Raw genomic sequence first — 5,815 nt, 5'->3', positions numbered from 1 at the left:
CCCCACCCCACTCCCCCCCAAAAATGCACCAGATCATTTCCTTGCATTTCAGGTAAGTTAACTATCAGAACCAGTTCCTATTGAGAGCGTCGAGGTTTTTCTAAGATTAAAAACAAAGTCCACACCTTTCTGGGTAAGAGGACAGAGGACGGACCCACAGACTGGGGGGAGGGGCCACTGTTTGGAACACAAACACACATACCGTCTAAGCCACCGAACGGTGCGACTGTCACATGCCATTCCCGTGTCCGCTTTGTGAGGAGAGGGCGTTCTGAGACTTGACATCAGCACAAAAAAGTCCACTCCTCTCCAATCGGAGCAGGAACGAACCCGTCACCTTCCCAAGATTCGTTTCAAAAGCGTCTCGGCCGAGGGGACACTGTCACCGCTCTGGTTTGCTCTCCCGGCAGGTCCCGCCTGTGCCTCTGCGCCATCTCGCCAGTTAAAGGCTTGGGTGAAGTTTCAGGAAATGAAAATTCGATCCCACTGGCGGCTCTGCCAGCTGGGGAGCCCTCTGAAAGCGACGGGGACTCGACGCTCGAAATCCAGCCTTCCCAACGGCGAGACAAGGAACGCTCCAGGGAGGGCCGCCATCGTTGCACACGCCCGGGACCCCGAGGTCACGGCGGGGTGTCCTGTCTCATCCGGCGATCCCAGCCGACAGGACCTAGAGCCCAAAGCACCCCGTGCGCCCAGCACCCGGGAGTCATGCTGCCCATAATTCTCTGTGGCCGCAAAGAAAGGACGGGTGATGCGTCACAGTGGACGTGGCTCTGAGAGGGGACACACCGCTGTCCCAAAAGCCCCGGGGGTCACATCCGGCTCTGCCCGTCTTCAAGGCCGGCGGGTCCGTGCCCACCAGACCGTTTCTGTGAGGAGCGAGGGGAGAGAGGCCACACGGGGCCACGGGGTTCCCTCCTGTCATTTAAAGGACACAGAGGATTGTTCTTCCACTTTTCCTTGAAGGGACAAAAGAGCAAATGGGCCCCGAAGCTCCTGACCCCTCCCTGTCATCGGCCAGCTCCCGCTCCGCCATCGTCCCCCTGAGTCACAGCACAGACAGCGCCGCTCTGGTCCTCCTAGGCCCTGCTCTCAGGGAGCTGCGTCACCCTGAGTCACTCCGAGTCACCTGCGATCGTGCGGCAGAACCCCATCTGCGTGCGGTGACATAACGAAGCTGTTTCCAAACAAGAACTGTCTCCTAGTGTCTTTCCTCCGGAGCTCTCAGAACTCATTTGCTGGGGACGAAACTTGAAAGCCACCAAACTAATAATGCCAGTGACCTCAGTCTCACAGATCCAGGGGGTCGGGGGGCGTCCCCTATAACGAAGGCTCCACTGACTTCATCACACACTGACATTTGCGCATCACTGGGCGTCTCTGAGGGCCCGGAGGTGTGACGAGGTGTGACAGACCGACGAGGCCCACCTCCCTGGACCTCAGATTCCGCGTCCCTTCTTCAAACTCCAAAGCAACACCAATAGACACTCCCTATCCAATGAACAAATGGTCCACGATGCTCCCTTATGCCTCAGCTACGGCATAAAATCACATTGTAGGCAAAGACGCTTTCGTGTCCTGTTGGGGACATCGTGCACCGTAGGATTAAAGTGAACAGATAGTGGTAGATTTAAATAACAGTTCAAATTAAATAAGGCAATCAGACAAATGGCACACACAGCGATGGCAGACGGGGAGAGGCGGGCAGGCACCGCCTCAGAAGAGGCATTGTCTGCACCATCCAAGTTTCCTCTCCTATGAATGCCTCATTGTCCCATTGAGATTACAAACTTTTTAGGGCAGTCATCGGGTCTGGTCCTTTTTTACTATTTTTAAAAATCTAGTTTTGTATCGTACAAAGGAATCGTTCCAATGTTTTCTGAGTTCCAAAGGCCAAATGTGTAAAAACGAAACGTAAGAGAGAGGGGTGTGGGGGAGGGAGGGAGGGAGGGAGCGAGCGAGCGAGGCCCAGAAAGCCTGCATCTGGACAAAACCAGCCTCCCAGTTGAGGACATGGTGACCTCACAGGCCCAGGTGCACCAAAGTGACCGCATGCCTATGGGGACGGGCAGGCCCAGGTTCCTCCAGGAGGGGGTGTGACAAAGGCCACCCACTGGCTGAGGGTTAAAGAGCTTGCCCCAGCCCATCAGTGAAATGGGGACGACAGATAAGCAGGGCTGTGCCGTGCCCGACTCGTCGCGAGTGCTCAGTGATAACACCGTGACAGCCGCTGAGAGGTACCCTCCAGTGCATGAGGGGCTGTCCGTCATGCAGGAAGGGACTCGGTGTGCTCCGTGTAGATCCGGAGGCAGAGACGGGGATCGAAACGGTCAGAAACATCAGGAAGGCAGGTCTGAGTCGACCGAGAGAAACCGAGTTCCCAGCAACGAGAACGTTCAGAGTCAGCTGGGGTGCCTTGGAAAGAACACCGATTTGCAAACTGAAGATGTTCGATTCTCAAGTATATTCTAGAAGGGAAGCAGGCTTTAGCTGGGAGGCCAGAAGTGACAGCTTTTCATTCTCTATGGGCAGAAACTCCAAGAATGAACTCCAAACCCATCATCCCTAGAAAACCCAGGGGCCACACGCACCGAGCTCAGATCAGGGCTGGGATGGGGTCAGGCGCGGCGCCCTGCCAGGAAGGCCCGTGGACGGCGAGGACCTTCAAGGGAACCGGACCCTTGGGCCCAAGCCACATGCGAACGAGCAGGAGCGAAGGCTGGCATCATTCTGCCTCAGTCCAGCTCTCATTCAGAAAGCCTTGCAGCGCCCGCGCGCCGGACTCCGGCCCGTGTCCTCTCCGTCCTCCCTCCTCCCTCCTCCGCCCTCCTCCAGCTCTTCCGTGCATCCTGCCCTTGCGTGAGCTTCCAGACGCCCGCAACCCCAGGCCCTTCAGGCATCTCATCCTTCCGATCACATTTCTGCACCCGCGCCCCCATTCCTCCCGCCCCCCGCCACAGATGCCGGAGGGCTCCCCTCCGTCCGGACACGCGAACCCCATGCGCCCTTCCTTCCTTCTCCACGGCCCCCCTCTAGCAAGAGCAAGAAGCATGACTTTGGGTCACCTCCCTGCTTCAGAGTCCACAGTTTACAACCCAACCCAGTGCCTACGCCTCCACCGGAAAAGTCAGCATCTGCCTTTCTCCCAAGATAGTTCCGCTGCGGCCCGTGACATCTTCCCCACACCCCAGTTCCTCTTCTCCTAACCACTGTCCAGGACAAACCAGGTCCCAGCCAGGCTCTCCCTCCTTCCTGACCACAGCCGCTTCCCTAGAACGTCCATGTGCTCGGCCCAGCCCTGCGAAATGCGGATAATAAACACGCCCTGGGGATCTCGCGTGTAGCGGGGGCCAAGGTGGTCAGGGGCACAGGGCTATCGTGTGCACCCCTTCCCTGTACCAGGGCTCATTGCCCTGGGGGCTTGCAAGCTAGAGCTCCCCAAGATGGCCTTTGGGGATGCCCAACCTTGAGCCAGGAAGGGACTCACCAGCTGCAGCCCAGCGCAGATCTCAGCTCTCAGATCCATGGTGGCCTGCGCCCATGTCCAGCGGCACCCAGCCTGTCCTGGGGCAGACCCTGGAAGGCACCCTGGGGAGTAAGGCCCAGGACGAGCAGCACGGGGTCAGCAATTGCAGGAGGTGGGACCGCCTGGAAGAGGGGGCGGAGGGAGGAAAGCCCCTGGAGCCTCTAACGCCACCCAGGCCTCCTCCCCAGCAGGGCTGGCTTCTAATCCTCGAGTAACCCAAACGGACCCGGCCCTACGCTGACCCAGACGCCTCTCCTTTCTGCTTCCTTGCCCAAGGCTTAGACTTGAGCAGTAGTTCCGAACCCTGGAATTTCTGGAAAGTTTAGCAAAACAGACTCCCCACGCCCAGAGTCGGATGCAGCGGCTGGAACCACAGCGACGAGCCCGTGTTGCTACAAAGTTCCCACAAGACCCCTGCCCCAGGTTTAGATGGCAGAGGGCGACGCCAGCCCGGGGTGCCGGCAGACCGCCCGCTCACCCCCAGGCTAGACCCACGGACCGCCCGCTCACCCCCAGGCTAGACCCAGAGGAACAGTCGGCACACTCACACAGGCACAGGGTCCCGTGCGTGTCCAGGCTTCGCTGTCTACAGGACATTTTGCCAGCGTCCTGTTCCTCCACGCCCCGTCAGCCCGGGAAGTCAGCTCTGCACTCTGCCCAGGTCATAAGCGGGCAGCACAGAGCCCGGTGGGGCTGCCCCCAGGGCTCTGCTGTCACGTTAGGGGTCACTCTCACTGGCCTGGCCCACGAGCAAGCTGCTTTCGCACGAGGATCGCCGGGGCCTCGTTCTCGGCTTCCCCTTCTCCTCCCCACTGGTCTCCACACGTTCCAACCTGATGTCGGAGGAGCCCGGGAAGAAGCAAAGGTAAGTGGCCGTATGTGCCGGAGCCGAGCTCCAGATGGCTGGAACCCCCACCCCCACCTCTCCCTACGAGACCGTGGAGAAGCATCTTTCCTCTCTGCCTGTTTCCTTACGGCTGCATTAAATACGTTATAAACAGCTAGGCATGACGCCCGGCTGGATGAAAGTGCCACCTTCGTGTTTGCTGCTATTATCATTTCAGTGCGGCCAAATTTGCTCCTACAATTAAGGTGACTGACCTCAGGGCGGGGCAGCCAGTGTGCGAGGTGCCTGGCTGCAAGGCGGCTCCAGCAACACACCCCTGTTAGAAGGCTGACCTTGGGGGTGTCGAGTCAATAAGAAGGAAGTTGCCGAGGACCAAATAAATGTCAGGCCAAGAGCCAGGGCCCATGCTGCTCAGTAATTGATATTTTTGAAAGGCAGAGACCAGGTCTGAATGACCAGTCTGCAGGGGGCCCAGCCCAGGGGACTCCCCCAACTCTCACGCTGAGTGCTTGCCCTGTGGAGCCCCTGCCTCCACTCTGACTCAGCTGTCTGCTCTGGTCTGCTGGGGTGCGGGACAGAGGCCTCACCTCTGGGGAAGCCGGGGGAGCCAGGCAACTCTCCAGTGGATTCCTGGGGGCCTCCTCCTTCTCCTGGCCCATCAGCCACGCACCCTGCCCACCCCGCTCACATCGGCAGCTGTCTAGGAGCCTCGGCTCCCTCCAGGCTGCACCCCCAGGTCTTTTGGCCTTGGCAAGGTCTGCACCACACTCCCGGTGCCCACTCTTTGTCCCGGGGAGGTTGGGTCCATCCTCACTTCCTAGAGAACCTTCTGGGACTTCCTAGGCTAAGTCAACAAACCTCTCACTATAGGTTTGTTAAGCACCTTGAAACTCACTTCCGCAGCCTTTGTAATTTCCCAGGCTTCCCGCAGCTCTCCGGGGCTGTGAGCGACAGGAGCCGCGGGTCAGCGGGCCCACTGTGTGCTGTGCTCCCTCTCTTAGCCCCAGGACCCCGAAGCGGGCTTGGGTCAAGGAATGCGGTGGCTCCAGGCCCAGCAGGGGATGACCCCTGCCCACTTGGCTGACCTCCGGCCGCCGCCATCCCATCCTGCCTTCCTTAAAGAACCGCTAGGATTTCCGCGGACTAGGCTCGTCGCTTGTGCATCCGAAACAAGATTGGGGATTCGGGGCCACCGCGCTGTCCCTGGGGCGGGGCGGCCCTCTGACGCACCGGCTCGGGGCTCCCGGCACGCAAACGCTGGGACACAAGCCAGTGCACGGTGCCACCCGCAACCAGGGCCTCCGGGACGTGGACGCACAAACTTTGGGGCCGTAAAGCAAGCTTTCCGCAGAGCCCGTGGGGCCGCGGGGCAGGGCGCCCCTTGCTAGGTGCGCTCCGCGGTCCCTCCGCTACGCCGAGCCCCCTCGGACGGCGTGCGGCGG

Source organism: Pteropus alecto, unplaced genomic scaffold, assembly GCF_000325575.1.
Source record: "Pteropus alecto unplaced genomic scaffold, ASM32557v1 scaffold97, whole genome shotgun sequence".
NCBI classification, from domain to species: Eukaryota; Metazoa; Chordata; class Mammalia; order Chiroptera; family Pteropodidae; genus Pteropus; species Pteropus alecto.
Note: the sequence above shows the minus strand (reverse complement) of the source record.